Source organism: Ursus arctos, unplaced genomic scaffold (genome assembly GCF_023065955.2).
Source record: "Ursus arctos isolate Adak ecotype North America unplaced genomic scaffold, UrsArc2.0 scaffold_18, whole genome shotgun sequence".
Lineage (NCBI taxonomy): Eukaryota > Metazoa > Chordata > Mammalia > Carnivora > Ursidae > Ursus > Ursus arctos.
This window is the reverse complement of record NW_026622852.1, coordinates 19,929,300-19,948,174: the sequence shown is the minus strand read 5'-3', so window position 1 is coordinate 19,948,174 and position 18,875 is coordinate 19,929,300. Positions and strand designations below refer to the sequence as shown.

General features: G+C 38.1%; 1 long non-coding RNA gene across 1 annotated transcript in view; it reads right to left on the bottom strand.

Moving 5' to 3' along the window:
• The window catches only part of LOC113260547 (uncharacterized), a 99,925-nt gene extending 84,196 nt beyond the window's left edge, over positions 1–15,729 (bottom strand). Inside the window, exon 1 of the long non-coding RNA XR_003317994.4 lies at positions 15,595–15,729. This is a non-coding gene — a long non-coding RNA (uncharacterized LOC113260547). The remainder of the gene's footprint in view (positions 1–15,594) is intronic.
• Positions 15,730–18,875: the final 3,146 nt, after the last annotated feature.

Below are 18,875 nucleotides of genomic sequence, written 5' to 3'. Positions count from 1 at the left end.
AACAAATAAGTAGAACTACGTCAAACTAAAAAACTTCTGCACAGCAAAGAACCCACCGATAAAATGAAAAGGCAACCTGCAGAATGGGAGAAAACAAAACAAAACAAAAACACTTGCAAACCATGTATCTGATAAGGGGGTAATATCCTTTATGTATATATAAATATATAAAAATATATAAAACATTTTATATTTAAAATAAAATACATATGTTTTAAAAACTCATACAACTCAATAAAAAAAAAAGAAAACAAATTATCCAGTTAAAAATGCACAAACGACCTGAACGGACATTTTTCCAAACATGATAGATGAATGGTCAACCAGTACATGAAAAGACACTCAGCATCACTCAGCATCAGGGAAATACAAATCAGAACGAGAATGGGATATCACCTCATGCCTGTTAGAATAGCTATCATCAAAAAGACATGGTTTAACAAATGTTGGCAAGGATGTGGAGGAAAGCGAACCCTTGTGTGCACTCTTGGTGATAAATTGGTACAGTCACTGTGGAAAATAATATGGAAATTCCTCAAAAAATTAAAAATACAACTACCATATGACCCAGCAATTCCACTTGGAATTAGAAATACATCCAAAGGAAATGAACACATTATGTCAGATTTATCTGCACTCCTATGTTCACTGTAGCATTATTTACAATAGCCAAGACTTGGAAACAACGTAAGTGTCCACAGATGGATATATGGATAAAGAAGTTGAAACACACACACACACACACACACACACACACACACACACTAGGCTGTTACTCAGCCATAAAAAAGAAAGGAACTCTACCAAGGAAGACCGTCAGCCCTTGAATGGCAGAGGTGGAGTTGCTGAGGGAGGCAATTTCCATTATTTGAGGAGTTTCTAAGAAACACTGCTATTTTAGAGGTATGATGTATCTGTCTGAGTTATGGCTGCTGGTAACCTATCCTTGGAATTTTGGTTAAGTATCCAGTATTTCTCCTTGAGTTCTCAGTTCCCCTTTATTTCTAACTCAGATCCCACATGAGCTAGGTTGAACATGGCAACTTTACTCTTTGATTTTGTATAATTAACTGAGAATCCACTTGTGATGTTGGCTGCATAGTAACATATGAGCAACTATATATCAGATAGAGGAGGAAGTCCAAGAGTAGAAGGGCGATCAAAAATTCTTTAGAAAACTTGGAACCCAATTTGTATGTAGTTTTCTCTTTAGCCTAGACCTAACCAAGGGAAAAAGTCCCATGGATAATGGCAGCTAACTTTAAATAACCAAGTGACCTTTTCTCTAAGTTAATGATGGCTTTATTTTTTCCTAAAATTTTACCCAGACGCCAGAAGATGTTCCAGTCATTTGCAAACTTTGCTGTGATTAGCCAATAAATAGTCATGAGAAAATCCATTATCCAGAACTATTTCTGCTGGTTGGCTGGGCCTCGAAAGCTTGAGCTACTTCATTGCCACCTGAGCCTTAGTCAGCCTTAAGGTGTGGATCAGACATTCTAGCATGGGAACTTTGAAACGGGGTAGAAATCCTCACATTTACGAATGATACCCAGTGTTTCACATGCATCCTGGTAAATTATTGTCAGGCACTAAATAAATTAGCACTAATTGGAGAGGGGCTGGTTGCCTTTGAATACATGGGAAGGGAAGATGGCCCTATCAAAAGTATGTGTTATGTTTTGATGTGGTAAGCATGGGAAGGACATCTGAACACACAAACATACCCCCAGGGATTTGCATTTTGAAAACAATCACGAGTGCTATTTACGATAAGCAGTTGCTATCCACTACTCTCTAGACAGATCTTGGAATGATTTCTGCATAGCTTTGTGAGGAATAATTGGACCATAGCTTGCATCATTAATTCCATGTTCATTTTTATCCCTTTCCTCTGAATTTCTTTGAGGCTCTATAAAATATTAACACCACCAGTTAATTGTTGTCATGCTACTTCTGTGTTGACTGCAAAAGGGAACATAGTTATACATATGGCTCTAAGACCCTCACCAGAGTAGTCTGGGGTCAGATGTCAAACCCAAGGTTTGAAAAGACAGCTGACAATCATTGAACTTGCTTGGAAATGGTTCAGTTAGGGAGTTTGAAGAATTTAAATAAAGGAATTTTGTTTAAAAAAAAAGTGGGGAGAAAAGTATTATAAATGGTCCCAAGTCTTACGGACAAGAATATTCATTTTTCACTCTAAAATAAAATAAAGAAAAAGACAATTCTTCAATTAAGTCTTAATACTAAAACTCTAAGTATTTTGTTTTTTTTTTAAAGATAGATATCACTTACAATAATCTAACAATATCTATTAATTTAACTCACAGCTAAGTTTTTCTCTCCCTGAAATACAGTTTCAATAAGGGTCTGGAGCTTTCTTAAAAAGCCAGGGCATTTAAAGCACAGGAGTTAAGTTTCTTAGGTCTAGAAACTCTTGAATTCTCTTATCCTAGGCAGATAGAAGCACTAAATACACCCTACAAATCAATTTGAATAAAAATTTTTTTAAATTTAAGAGGCTTTATAATGTACTTATTAACCTCCTCCAAAATAGGTAAAATGTATGTCCACCTATTTGCTCAGAAAACCATGTATACTCACACACTGAAGGAACGGGCTCAGTATCTTGGTCAAGGAAGGGAAATTTGGAGGCAGGTATTCTCTGTAGCACGGAGTCATTTTTTCTGCTACACTAAGTGTAGTGTAGCAACGGAATTTCCTAACTCCAGTATAAGGAGTTCATTGTTAGAGGTTCAGTGTTCCTCCCTACTTCAGAAAAGAAGCTGTTTGCTCTAACATTTGTCCGGCTGGACTGCAAGTTAAGGTAAGGGCTTAACTCTAAGCTCTGTTTACACTTTGTTCTAGCCACTCCAAGGTTTTCCTCACATCTTGATTTAGTTCATTTGTGAATTTCTGTAAAATTGCTCTATTTCTTTCAAGAGAGTTGAGAAAAAAAAAACATGCACTCAGAATACTTCAGGTTTTCAGGTCTTAATGAGAGGACACAAAACTCAAGATAAGCCAAAAGTAGTAATTCCCATTCAATCTGCATTTTCTTTTTAATACATACTCATCCTTTTTTATATGAGCCTTGTTTTAAAAAAAAAAAAAAAAAAGGCAAAAACTCACTTAGAACTCAGAATAAAATTCCCTTCACTTTAAATGGTAGATCTGGGGGCACCTGGGTGGCTCAGTCAGTAGAGCATGTGACACTTGGGGTCATAAGTTCAAGCCCCACACTGGGCCTAGAGCTTACTTTTAAAAAAATAATGAATGAGTGAATGAATGAATAAGTGGTAGATAGGTCTGAATAAGATATCCTTGAAGTAGACACAAAATTACATACTAACTAGTTTTCAAAAGGTCCTGGGGGAGAGCAACACAGAGACAGAGAGACACAGAGATCTGGCCATAGATACAAAAAATGCTATAAATAAGAAGAGGCTATTGAACAAGGCTCTTTTGAGGATCAAAAAAAGCTGGTTTTGCTTTCTTCATTTATAGACATGCAGATAGAGAAACTGATAGCTTCAGTTTCACAAGTGTGTCAAAAGCAAATACAGACTCTTTTATGCCCATTACTTGATTTTGCCTTGTGAATATTTCATAGACTTTCATACACAAACAGTGCTATCACAGCTAGGATACCATATCTAGACTTGTGGAGTGCATACAAACATGACAGACAACACAAAGAATTCTATCGGTGATGGAAAACCAAATGGTTAGTGGTGTAGGAAGTGACACAAGTGACTTCTCAACCCTATGATTAACACCACTAGCCAATGGTCTGAACAAACATAGTCAATTTAGTAGCAAAAAGATGGAGGACTTAGAAATCAGGTGATACTAGAATCGTCCATACAGACATATAAGAATCCCAGCATTAAGAGACATCCAGATTTTTTTGACCCTTGAAACCAGACTCCTTGCTGTTGGACCACTTAACTACAGAACCAGATGATCAGAGCAAACAACGATACTTTCCCATGTTACTGCCACCAGTAGAAAGGAATAACAAAAATCATAACCAGGACAAAACTAGACTGAGTCAGGAACCAGATTCAGTTCATGCACATTAAAAGTTATCTGCTGAATGGAGGGATTCTCTGAAGATTAGGCAGGATAAAGGGATCAGCGGTAAGCCATGAACCAAGCAGTCCACAGAGTTAAATCCAATGGATAATGACACTTTAGTAATATAATTGTACTATACTTGTTAAATATATTTATTTCAATTTCATTCAGTTTTATCTTGGGGGCTCTAGAAAATGCTACAGGATTAGAAAATGAATCAACTGGTTTAAATATTGAAAATAAATTTTTTTGCAGATTATTTTTCTGTATGCCAGGAAAACTCAAGAAGCTTCAGTTAAAAAACAAACAAAAAAACCAGAAGTAACTAGAGAGCTTAGTAAGATGCTAAATAAAATGTAAATTTAATAAATATAAGCATAAAAGGATTAAAAGTAGCTTCTCTTTATACTAATAACCCAATAGAAATGAAAAAAAGAAATTCAGTTAACAATAGTGTTGAGATTTAAAAATTTTGAAAGACTGCATACATACAAACCCACACACCCCAACTAACCACCACGAGCACAAAAATTTCAACTATGCTAATTACGTGTATTTTGAGGTGGTGGATTATGGGTTATGTTTAATTTCTTCCTTACACATAGATGTGTAAGTTTTTCTGCAATCAGCACCTATTATTTAAATGGAGAGCTCCAAAATGAGCTGCTGTCACCTGGGAGGAGGGAGTATGATGGCAGGGAGGCAGTGATGAGTGGTGGCATAAGATGAAACAAGTTGATACATCAGGGTAAGGAGAGAAAATACTATAATCTCTATGTATGGTTTCTTATCCTATGTTAGAGAAATATGTATCACTTATAGCAATCCAACTATCCTGAGAATTCCATCAGAGGGAGTGGGGTAACAGTGAACAGTGTCCTCATTTGTTCACTTTTGGCATACTGAGTGGCTTTACACTTCGAGTCTGCCTCATTGAAGGGATTTGTAGGTTACATTATCTCAAATGATACAATACTTGGCAATAGAAACAATGCAATACTTTGTAATGAGATAGTGAGTAATCACAACTTTTTGTACCACACAGATATTCACTGTTAATTACCTGGCAAAATTTTTTAAGGGACAGACCTCAAAGGTGACTTACACGTTCTTCATTCTCTAAAAATATAAAATAAATATTTCAAACTGATTGATATTTTCTGTAATAAAAAGTGGTAGTCAGTGGCTTATTATCTAACAGTTATTGAAAACAAACACAATCATAAACTTTACTTTCAAGTTAAATGTGACATTCCAACAGTGAATGAGAAAGCAACCCTTTTAGAAGGAAATTTGGAAAATAGAGAACAGCTATTTGTTAGGAATAGGACTTTTGTAGGACTGGTATCAGACAAAGTGGGAATTCGTGAGCCAAATTTCAATGAAAACCCTTGCCTAATTGGTTGATGAAGGAAAATGTCCTAGAATCTTGTGGAATATTTCCTAGTATCTGCCTGGCAAAGAAAATTTTTTAAAATAACTGTTAAATAAGTGAATATGCAGGCACAAAGAGTCTCAGATTTTCTGTATTTCCTGTAATATCCCAGTCCTGGCACTTTATCCACCTTAGGTACTCAAATTATAGGAGTCAAGCAGTCAGAGATTGTCAGAATTGAATAGATTGTTGGATTTTTTTTTCCCCAGAGAAATTCGACTTTCCCCAGAATGCAATCCATTCATCTGATTCTTACAGCAGACCTGAAGAGGTGGGGTATTAATTTCAAAATGCGTAATGATGTTTCTATTCTCTGTTCCTCCTTGGAGAGACAATGTGATACTCTGAAGAACGCAGAGATTGACATCAAAATCTTGTACTAGGTTACATCCCTCCCTATCCATTACCAGCTCCGCAATCCTTGGCAAGTCACATACCTTCCGAGCCTCAGTTTCCCCAACTAAGGAACTGTGAAACTGTTACTGATATTACCCATAGGCATGCAGGATATACACTGCAACTAACACCATCAGTTTCAGTTTGGGTTGTTACTCCTAAATCACCTGCTTCCTTCAGATGCTCCCCAGATTGTGCTCTGAGAAACTGCTCGCCCAAGTCAGGAAAGTACTAATTGGGTTCCCTGCAGGGGAGCCTAGACTTGCCCGAAGCACTTCGGCTTCTTTCTCTTTGTTTCCTTTATCTTTCAACTGTGAGTGGATTTTCTTCTCTTAATATTAGTTTGGCTATTTTACTGTGGACAAATCCCCCTGGCTATGTCTGTGTGTATAACCCAGTCTCTCTCAACCGAGAGACAGTGCCCTTCCCCAACGAGACAAAATATGCTTTGAGAGCAGCTCTAAACTACCACTGTTATTACCTCCTGTCTTGTTTGTTCTATGGCAAATTCTGAGGTGTCTCATTTTTATTTTTATTCAATTCTTCATCTCCCACCCGGAAAGAGCTTGCCAACACCTCCTGCTTCAGAAAAATTGCTTTCTGATTCTGAAAAAGCATTTACTCTCTGGTACATTCCTCAGCCCTTCACATCTTTTCTGAACAGATAGTTCTCTTTGTTCCTTTTCGAGTTTGGAGAAAAACTTCAATTAATCCCAGCCAGCTGTAAACCCTGTCATTTTGCAAATGCTTCTGTTTCAGGCGAACGTAGAAGACATTTAGTGAGGGCCTATAATATACTGAGTAATATCCTTGCAGTTTAGAGATGAACAGAACTGAGTCCCTCACCTACAAGGGGTTCACAGGATAGACCAACATGAAAATGATCCCATGGTGGTGCCAAGAATGCCCCAGGAGAGAGATGGGTCTAACTTTTAGCCAGAGGCTTTTTTATTCAAGTATTCCTATCTTGCCTTGTTTCAGAAAAGATTTACACTTTTTCATGTTGATTTAACTTGTGCATGCCTCTTCAGAATTTTTGGCTTGGTTTATTTACCGCATTTTGGAATATCTCTTGGATCATTTTAGCCCATGTCGTACTTGTGCACAGAGTGATCACTGGCCAGAGCTAGATGAAATGCAGATTAAATGCAGTCATTCTATGGCATAGTAGAGGTAACACTGGGGAAATAAGGAAAATCCAGAAGAAAACACCCATGGTTCATGAGGGAACCTGGCAACATGGTGACCAAATTGAAGCTGTTTAGACTGAAGATAATACTATAAAGACAGATGACAGCTGCTATTCCCTACCGCCGCATAAAAAATTCCCACAAACTTAGCAGGCTAAAACATTAGGCATTTATTGTCACAAAGTTCCACTCTGGCTAAGTTGGGTTGTTTAATCAGAGTCTCAAACTTGAGACATCAGGCCAGTTAAATCCTCTTTTGGGGCCTCCAGGGAAGAACTTCCAAGCTCATTCGGATTGTTGACAGAATTCATTTCTTTGATGCTGTATACCTGCAGTCATGTTTTCTGGCTGGCTGTTGGCTGGAGGTCACTCTCAGCTCATGAAGACTGTTCTCAGGCCCTTGAAAATTGGCTTCTACTATATCCAAAGCCAGCAACAGTCAATCTCCATCACACGGAATCCGTCTCATGCTTCAAATCTCAGACTTCATGAAAAGTGCAGCCCTTCTAAGGGTTCACCTGACTAGGCCACATCCACAAAGGATAATCTTCCTTTCTTAAGGTCAACCGTGCCATGTAACATAACCTAATCATGGGGATGCTATCCCATCATAGCCATAGTCGCACCCACACTCAAAGGGAGAGGATTATACAGAACATGTACCCCAAGCAAAGAAAACTTGAGGGCCATTTAGCATGTCATCAATCACAGCTGAGTTCCTCTTCCAGTGTTGTGAATGGCTTGAGTCTTAAGGACTTTAGGAAAGGTAGGCCATCATGAACAGAGGGCCAAGAGGGTTATAGGCTCTGAGAAACAGAAAGCTCGGCTGAAGAGAACGGTACAGAAAATTACTATGCACACCTCAGCCTCTCCTCAGATCACAGATTATGCTCTTATTATAAGAGGTTATATTAGAACAGGCATTTTCTAATAGGTTAGCGCTCTCTTTGCAAGAGAATAGGGAGAGACCCCTAAGATGGGGATCCCAAACAATCCACAAAGGATCCTAATAGGACACTGTATTTAATTTGAAGTTGGAAATAAATGTATTCCTAGGTTTGGTGTCTAATCAGAACTGTAGGCATTTCAGTCAGGCGATACAATCTGGAATAAAGCAAAAGCTATTTTTAAAATGCACTATTTCTTAACCTCCTTGGCTAGGAGAGGAGTGTAAGCAAAGGCTGTTCTGGTACAATAAAGCCTTACACTAAAGGCAGTGACAGTGAACAGTACCCCCAAGGTCTTACTATGCGCAAGGCCTGTGCTAAGCATTTTGCAGACATCATTCTGTTTAATTCCTGAAACAATTTAGTAAGACAAACAATGTATCTTAGAGAAGGATATACACGCAGACAAGCACACATATAATCTTCTAGGATTAGAGAGACCCAGCAAGAGACCTTGCCATGGTCCTTCCTATCATGCACAATTTGGATTTCTGTGGGACGGGGAGGGAAACCTTACAAGTGTCTGAAAGGCTGTTGAAGAAATGAGGACGCAAACTTACTCTGCTGAGCTCCAGAGGTTGTGGTGTGCTGGCAAACACTGAAAAACCATCTTTCCTGGGACTCCCTCATGTCTTTGCAGATTTCTCTGATTAAACATTCTCACCATGGCCAATTTTAACCTCCAACCTAATGACACTGAACGCAGCCTTATGAAGAGAGACAACTTCAGGAAAAACAAAAAAATGGAAACAGATTTTTATTGATATACTAAAGTATTTTTTGAGGCACCTGGGTGGCTCAGTCGGTTAAGGATTCAGCTCTTGATTTCAGCTTAGGTCATGATCGCAGGGTAGTGAGATGGAGCCCTGCTGAGCACGGAGCCTGCTTAAGATTCTCTCTCTCTCTCTCCCCTTGTCCCTTTTCACTTCACCTCCCCCCGTGCTTGCACATGTGTGCTATAAATAAATAAATAAATAAATAAATAAATAAATAAATAATAAAGTATTTTACAATAAGCAGAGCTCTGCAATGGAATGAACTCTCTCAAAAACTAAGGGTTCCCCGTACTCTAGGTAATTGAAGCAGATCTTGATGCTGTCAGAGATAACTTTAAAATGAAACCTTGCATTGGAAGTTTACAAAGATAGGTGTGAAAATGGATGGGCTAAAGACATCTGGTAATTTCCTGTTCCTTCTGCAGTATCTATGGCAAAATCTCTCAAATTTACAGGTAAGACATTTTTTTCCATCAGTTGCTGAGGGATGAAGTCTGTAGGACTTCCTTAGTTAATGATCTCAAGAGTGGTGCCAAGGGGCCATCTCTTCTCTTTTCCGCATCTGAAATCCCTAGTTTTCTCACTTGTTCTTTGTTTCAACAATTTTAGGCTGGGAACTTTCAAAGCATACTTAGTAAAAATCACATTCTTGGCAATTTTCTTCACCACTGTCTCACAAAGATTAGAACTATAAATAATAGAAAAACTTAATTACAAATTTCTTTTTTTAAAGCACTGTTTAGAGATGTAGTGTTTAAATCTCCATAAAATTACACCTTTGAAATTGCTTAATTGTGTTTTTCCTGCCAATTTAAATTGCTCATAAAAGGAAAACTTTAAAAATATATAGTTTCTAATCCTTTCCCTGAATCATCACAGTAGCATTGCTTTTGCTCTAGAAGATAGCAGTGCTGGTACAAATACTGCAGACATCAGCAAATTAAGGTTAGGCCCACAGTGGTGTGGGAGGAAGAGGGAGGAGACACTTCAATCTACTGCTTTGGTTTAATTTATGTCTAATGGATTAAAAAAAAAAACCAACACCCACTTAAAAGTTTGCTTCTTACTCAAAACCTTGCACTTAAGGCATGTAATAATAGTTATAAAAGGCTTTGTTAAATTTCCTTACAAAGATATTGCTCTCCAGGGCATAGGGACCTAGCTTTCTTTTTAATTGCAATTATTACTGTATTAGGCTCATTTATTTGCATAATAAAATAATCATTTGCATTTATACAATTCCTTTCTTCCTAGGAGCTCACATTTTCATGGAGTAGATCTTACCCACAAAAAAATATCCTATCGCCTGTAGAGCAGTCTAGCAGATTTGTAATGCGACCGACATGTTCGCTGAAAACTCTTTCCCTTTGTGCCCAACAGCCCATCTGCAAACATGTCAGCTTCAAAGTTACATCAAGTGCTATTTGTTTTGGTACAAAGGCCACCTTCCCAGGTTCGCTGAGCCACCACAACCAGTCAAATAGTGGTTCCACATGCAGCTTTGTACACTTCTACGGCAAGAAAGCAATGGAAGGAATAACTAAGTGTTGCCCACTTCAAAAATGACAATCTGTGAGTTTTTAAGTGCTAAAAAGCATTCAAAATTTAGCCTTCTGCCCCTCTGTGCAGGATATAAACTGGTAATTAGTTTCTTGCTAGGTTTTAGTCTATGACACAGAGGGAGACAATGTTTTCTGGTGTTTCTCAGACCTACCTATACTTGAGATGAACTTTAGAAACACAAACAAAAACCACCTTCGTGAGCTTTTACCAACTATAAATGCCTAGGCCCCCAACTAGAGATTCTGACTGAACTGATCCTGATTTTTAAATGTGCATCAGCATTTTTTAAGCTTCACAGATGTCTAATGCGTGGCTCAATATTGGTTATCATTGGTCTAGTGGAAACAACACTAGATTGTTCTTGGTCAACTGTAAGCTAGCTGTATGATCCTGAGGGAAGTATTAATCTCTGGGCCACAAAATATGAGGCTAAAAAATCAGATATTTGGATTAGAAAGAATTTTTCACCTCTAAACTCCTATGTTTTGAAACAATAAAAATGGCCAGTTCCAACCATGAATTATAATTCCCAATACACTTACACTCCACCTTTACAACATGGAAATACTACAGAGGAAATACATTACTGGTATTTTACACTCAGAAAACATAAGCTATGCAGGAGGCCAAAACATGTGCAAAAAAAGGAAAAACAATTCAAAGTATGGATGTGCTAAGTACATATGAAGGATCATTTTAATGCTAGTCATTTCTTTAGAACTGAGTTACTAGCATAAAGCAACAATTTCACTGGATCAGTTAAACAGACAAGGAAGACTTCATGCAAGACTACTGCAATAAGGGAGAGAGATCAAACTCAAGTCAACTGAAACAAAAAGTGGGCAGTGTTTAAGAACTGGGGTAAGCTAGTGGAAAAGTACTGAAGGACTTCATCAGGAGGTGTTGGTCATTGTGATCAGGCCATCTGTGTTACCTAACTGGTACCCACGGAAGTAAGGTTCTCTCTTCCCAGAGACTGGGGGAGAGAGGGACTATTTCCTGGGATGATTACATTTTAAAGGGATGGTCCTTGACAAGGCAGGTTGGGGTTGTAGAAGATTTATATTTCAAAGGGAGAGAGAAAGAATTTATAATTTCAAGTTGTCTAAAGTAAATACACTAAGAAAAGGGATGTCAGGGGCCTACAGTCATGAAGAAGCATGCTTAAAGTTTAGTCAACCTGAGAGGAACATTAAAATTTTGTCCACTAGCTTACCGAGTTAGTTCCTTATCATTGGACCTGAAATTCCTATGGCTGGATGGTTTTCTCATCTCTTGACAATTTAGGCTGATGAACCATCATACTTCATCAATTCTTAATCACACATTTTTCCCCCCACATTTTAACTTTTCCAAATTTGGAACGTGTCTTATGATCAATGGTGTCTTACTATTAGTGTTGGCCAGGGGCAGTGGGGATCTATCAAATGGCATTACTGGTCAGTCTCCAAAAGCCTACACTGTTGTTCATGGTTGAAACTGAGTCATTCTGTTAAAATGAACCACCACAAGTAAATTTATTATTCATGAAGTAAATACTTACTGTCAAAATAATGATGAAACTCCCTATTTTCTTGGTGGGCAAACAAGTTCTTTAGATTAACCTACAACTAAGATGCCGATGAAGCTGTGCTATTTTTGTTATTGGAACATGTGCAAACGATATGTACGTACCTCTCAAGTGCCAAGCAATAGAATAAAAGCAGGAGATACAACCAATACCAACAGAAAAGACAATACCTATGTCAAAGCCAGAAGAGTCTGGTATGACCAGCTGCTAGTATTTTTTCTCTTACGTAGTGATACATTAACATAATATGGTACATCTTAGAATCAACGAGGTCATAGATTGAAGAAAGCATGGTAGATATACCCAAGCCATGTATGAAGTCCATTGTGTTTGCCCCAGGAAAGCAAAATCACTGAAACTGTACACACTTTGAACAACAGGTGTCTCAAGCAACTGAAGGAAGGTATAATGTAGAATAACATTCAGAGAAAACCGTTTTCTGTGATTTCTAAATGTTATTAATTCCTCCTTCATCTAGACCCCCTTCTTGTTATTTAACTTTAAACAGAACCTGTCCTTCTGTCTCTCAATGTGTCCGATGTGCAGAAGCCCCTCCCCTGCTCATGTATCCTGCCTTGATGTCCGCTCTAATTATCAATGTGAGAGAGCCTTCTGTGTATTCTTCAAAACTCAAGGCTCAGAACTGCCGATGCCATCTTTTCATGAAAAAGAATTACTTCATGTGGGGCGCCTGGGTGGCACAGCGGTTAAGCGTCTGCCTTCGGCTCAGGGCGTGATCCCGGTGTTATGGGATCGAGCCCCACATCAGGCTCCTCCACTGTGAGCCTGCTTCTTCCTCTCCCACTCCCCCTGCTTGTGTTCCCTCTCTCGCTGGCTGTCTCTGTCTCTGTCAAATAAATAAATAAAATCTTAAAAAAAAAAAAAAAAAGAATTACTTCATGTGGGTTTATAGTAGTAAAATTCATTGATTCAGCAAAGCCACAAGCAGATAATGGCTTTAGTTTCCTTAACTTAATCCCAAAGGAGGGTGGTAAAAAGCAAGCTGGATTTTCTTTAAAAAATGCCCTGATTCAAGTTCAAGTGAAACAATCCTTAAAGTGCCTGAAGCGAGGGACCCTAGGGGAATCATTAGCAACTTGTCAGTGGCTGCCTTAAATGAGAAATGGTTGGAGGCTGTCTTTTTCAATAGGGCTGGATATCTTCCAAAGGCCTCAGGAGAACGTTTGTCCCATGGCCTCTGGGGAATTCTCCGATGTGGACAGTGTAGCAGAAAAGGGTGGCCAAGTCTAAGTCGATACCACCAAGAGTCCTCTCCCAGTGGGTCAGTTGGTCACAGCGCTGGCTGCTCCAAGCCTCTCTCCTACTCAGCAGTGATATCCTCTTGCCTGGCCTCTGAAGTCCTAATATTCCCTCGGAACAGAATCTACATTGAGTGGTGCCCTCAGTGAAATATTGGTGAAAGTCTTCTGTGTTCACCGATCTTATAACTCTAAAATGCTTGCTTTTGTCGTTATGTACAAGCTTTGAAAACAGGACCAAAAAAAATCAAATCTTAGTGGCAAGAGCACTCTATCTGGAGACAAACATTTGGGTCAAGTAATGGCTCTGCCACTCACCAGCTATATGAACTTGGAGAACTTGCTGAAATCTCGGATTCTCAATTTCACTAACTAAAAATATGGAAAGGCTGTTATGAGAATCACATGTCAGGACGCCTGGGTGGTTCAGTCGGCTAAGCATCTGCCTTCGGCTCCAGTCACGATCTCAGGGTCCTGGAATGGAGCCTGGCATTGGGCCCCCTTCTCACCAGGGAATCTGCTTCTCCCTCTGCCTCTCACTCCACCACCCCCGCCCCCGCTTGTGTGCTCTCTCCCTCTCAAATAAATAAAATCTTAAAAAAAAAAAAAAAAGAATCACATGTGATTAAATGGGTAAAATATTTTGCAAACTGTCAAAAACTCTCCCAAGATTCAAAGCTCTAGAGTTGTGACAATAAATGCCACCATTTCTACCCTCAGAGGAGTCACAATACCAGATAAAAGGAGGTTAAATGTGTGCAGTGCAAAGGACGCTCTTTACAACAGAAATGGCATCCTTTATTTTACAGTTAGTATAATAGTCACACCATCTTACACTGGATTTCTTTAGAAGATCTTGTAAGAATTGTTAGAAGATGCTAAGTGACTTGGTCAGAGACTTAGAGCTGTAAAGGCAGAAATGGACAGCAATGAACAGCTGCTTCACAGAATAGGGACGCGGGGATGACTGTTTCCAACCCTGTGCTCCTGCTGAGATTATTTCAGGGTAACACTTCAATTGTCTGCTCACCATCTTACATTCTTATTGAACAGTTCGAGGACACGATGCCTGAGGGGCACTTCTATCATAAATGTCATGTTGTCAAAATCTTTCACATAACCTTGTCCTTTAAATGTGTGTTTCCTTTCTTCTTGAGGTACTACTAGCATTTTAAGTATTAACAAATTTCCAGCCTAGGTAAGAGGATTCTTGAATATTCTTTGGGACCCTAAGACCCAGGCTATGTCTGTGTTTTTTCTCTGGGATACTCTTGGCCCCTGACAGAACTGAAGAGGGGTTCACAGTGTCCACTTATTTTCTCCCAAGAGAATCATAGTACCAGTAAGAGAGGGTAGTACCGGTGCGCCCTGAGAACTGAGTACCGTAGGGAGGCATTGGTGATCAAAGGGTATAGGGTAAGGGTTTTGTAATCTGCAAAACGCTAGAATAATGACAGCTGTTCATTGTTGTTTGCTATGTGCTGGGCATGTGTTAAGGCAATTTACGTGCACTATTTCACATGGGATTTTCATAATAATATGTTAACAGTATAATATGCTAATAGCATTATTATCCTCATTTTACAGAAATCACTAGTGAGGAACAGAGAATCTCAATGTCTTGTTCATAGAAACAGACTTGTTAAAAGAGAGAATTTCCCTGAGGCAGTCATTATCACAACCCAAGGACTCAAATCTTACATTCCCAGCACTATTCAATGTTTTTCATGATACTATTTTTAATGGAATTGTCTTCCTTAGTTGGACAATTCCACTATCCTTCAGGTCTTAGCTTAAATTTGCCTTCCTCTTGAAGACATTCCCTAGTCCACCAGACAAGGTCAGACCCCTCTTTTTTTTATGCCTATTCATAGTAATCTACTTCTCCTTCACAGTGTAACAGTAACAGTGTAACAGTAATAATGTAAGTAATTCTTGAGTAACTCTATTTAATTTCTATCTCCTCCCACATCTTGCTCTCAGACTGCAAGGTAGGTACTCCATCAGAGAAAGACAAAGAGCAGACATTCAAAAGGTTCACAACGCCCCAAAAATGCCCCTGACTACCACTGAAGCATGAAAACTAAAGAAACCTGAAAGGACCACAACACAACCATTGTCCTCCGCATATAAAATAGGGCAACTCATTCCAGGTTTGGGAAGCCTCCTTCACCTGTCTGAGCTTGAGTTTCTTTTTCTCTGAAACACAAAGGAGATCATACAATCTCTGAGGATCCTGTCAGATTTAACTTTCTTTCTATAAATCCATAGGCCTAAAAAGTTCTTTGTCATGTGAAGGAGAAAAATGTGAAAATTTCTCTCAGCTCTGGCACAACAATCTCAAATTTGTTCAAATTAGTGGAAAAAAAAAATACCTCACAGATATGAAGAATCTATCCATCATCTGCTGTAAATCTCCAAGTATAATAATCTTCTATTCCATGCCCAGGAAGCCAAGCCACCAACATGGAGAACAGTCAGTTGAATATCAAATAAAATCAAAGAAAAACCTGAAACATAAAAAAGTATAATGCAGTGGATGCCATAGTGACATGTTTTTTATCTAAATTTTTAAAATTTCAATATTTTTCCAATAAATTTTCTAGTCTAACTACAATGGAAAACTAGAACCACAGTAAAATTGGAAATGTTTAGTGAAAAAGAAACCAGAAAGAAAAAAAAAAAAACATTTTTAAACTCGGTATTTTAAACAAACCTGTAGCCATATTCACGTGAATTACTTCTATCTTTAGTGAACGCAACTAAGAAACATTAAATTATTCAAGGTTGCTTTGGCTATTCAGGGTCTTCTGTGGTTCCATACAAAATTTAGGATTGTTTGTTCTGGCTCTGTGAAAAACACTGGTGGTATTTTGATAGGGATTGCATTAAACGCGCAGATTGCTTTGGGTAGTATAGACATTTTAACAGTTTTTGTTCTTCCAATCTATGAACATGGAATGTCTTTACATTTCTTTGTGTCATCTTCAATTTCTTTCATCAGTATTTTATAACTTTCAGGGTACAGGTCTTTTACCTCTTTGGTTAGGTTTACTCCTTGATATCTTATTATTTTTGGTACAACTGTAAATGGTATTGATTCCTAAATATCTCTTTTTGCTGCTTCATTATTGGTGTGTAGAAACACAATAGAGGGGTGCCTGGGTGGCTCAGTCAGTAAAGCGTCCAACTCTTGGTTTTGGCTCAGGTCATGATCTCGAGGTTGTGAGATCAAGCTCTTCATTGGGATCTGTACTTGGCGGGCTGTCTGCTTGAGATTCTCTCTCTTCCTCTCCCTCTGCTCCTCCCTCCACTTGCTCTCTCTCAAATAAATAAATCTTAAAAAACACACACACAACAGATTTCTGTATATTGATTTTATATTCTGTGACTTGACTGAATTTATCAGTTCTAGCAGTTTTTTGATGGAGTCTTTGGTTTTCCATATCAAGTATCATATCATCTACAGATAGTGAAAGTTTGACTTCTTCCTTGCCGATTTGGACGGCTTTTCTTTCTTTTTGTTGTCTGATTGCTGTGGCTAGGACTTCCAGTACTATGTTATGTAACAGTAGTGAGAGTGGGCATCCCTTTGTTGTTCCTGACCAGAGAGGAAAAGCGCTCAGTTTTTCCCATTGAGGACAATGTTGGCTGCGGGTTTTTCATATATGGCCTTTATTATGTTGAGGTAGGTTTCCTCTGAATCTACTCTGTGGAGGGTTTTTATCATGAATGGATACTGTACTTTGTCAGATTCTTTTTCTGCACCTATTAAAATGATCTTATGGTTCTTATCCTTTCTCTTATTGATGTGGCATATCACACTGATTGATTTGTGAATATTGAACCATCCTTGCAACATAGTAACAAACCCACTTGATCACAGTGACTGATTTTTTTTTAATGTATTTTTGGATTCAGTTTGCTAGTAATTTTTTTGAGAATTTTTGCATCCATGTTCATGAGGGTTACTGGCCTGTAGTTCTCTTTTACAGTAGAGTCTTTATCTGGTTTTGGTATCAGGGTAATGCTGGCCTCATAGAATGAATTTCGAAGTTTTCCTTCCTTTCCTCTATTTTGGAATACTTTGAGAATAGGTCTTAACTCTTCTTTAAATGTTTGGTAGAATTTGCCTGTAAAGCTGTCTAGTCCTGGACTTTTGTTTATTGGGAGTTTGTTTCCATTACTGATTCAATTTCTTTGCTGGTTATCATCTGTTCAAGGTTTCTATTTCTTCCTATTTAAGTTTTGGTAGTTTACATGTTTCTAGGAATTTATTTCTTCCAGATTGTCCAATTTGTTCACATATAGGTTTTCATAATATTCTCTTATAATTGTTTGTATTTCTGTGGTGTTGGTTTTTACTTCTTTTTCATTTGTAATTTTATTTGAATCCTTTCTCTTTTTTTCTTGGTAGGTCTGACTAGAGATTTATCAATTTTATTAATTTTTTCAAAGAACCAGCACCTGGTTTCACTGATCTATTTTTTTTTTTTTTTTTTTTTTTAGTTTCTGTATCATTTATTTCTGCTCTAATCTTTATTATTTGCTTCCTTCTGCTGGCTTTAGGCTCTGTTTGTTGTTCTTTTTCTAGCTCCTTTAGGTGTATGGTTAGGTTGTTTGAGGTTTTTCTTGCTTCTTGAGGTAGGCCTGTATTGTTATATACTTCCCTCTTAGGACTATTTTTGGTGCATCCCAAAGGCTTGCAATCATTGTGTTTTAGCTGGAGTCATCACAGTTCTGGACTTCAAGTTATATTACAAAGCTGTAATGATCAACTGGCACAAAAACAGACTCATAGATCAACAGAATAGAAAATGCAGAAATGAACCCACAACTCTATGGTCAATTAACCTTCAGGAAAACATATCCAAAGGGGAAAAGTCTCTTCAACAAATGGTGTTGGGAAAACTGGACAGCAACATTCAAAATAATGAAACTAGGCCACTTTCTTACACCAAACACAAAAATAAATTCAAAACAGATTAAAAACCTAAATGTGAGACAGGAAACCATCAAAATCCTAGAGCAGAATGCAGGTAGTAATCTCGTTGACATTGGCCATAACAACCCCTTTCTAGATAATGTCTCCTGAGCCAAGGGAAATAAAAACAAAAATAAACTATTGGGACTTCATCAAAATAAATAGCTTCTGCACAGCAAAGGAAACAATCAACAAAAGCAACAGGCAACCTACTGAATGGAAAAAGATATTTGCAAATGACATATCCAATAAAATGGTTATTATCCAAAATATATCAAGAACTTAAACAACTCAACACCCAAAAAACAAATAATTTAAAAAATGGGCAGAAGACATGAACAGACATTTCTCCAAAGAAGACATCCAGATGGCCAACAGACACATGAAAAGATGCTCAATATCACTGATCATCAGGGAAATGCAAATCAAAACTATAGTGAGATATCATCTTGCACCTGTCAGAATGGCTAAAATCAACCACACAAGAAACAAAAAGTATTGGTGAGGATGTGAAGACAAAGGAACCCTTCTGCACTGTTGCTGGGAATGAAAACTGAGGCAGCCACTGTGAAAAACAGTATGGAGCTTCCTCAAAAAGCTAAAAATAGGACTACCCTATGATCCAGCAATTGCATCCTAGGTATTTACCCAAAGAATATAAAAATACTAACT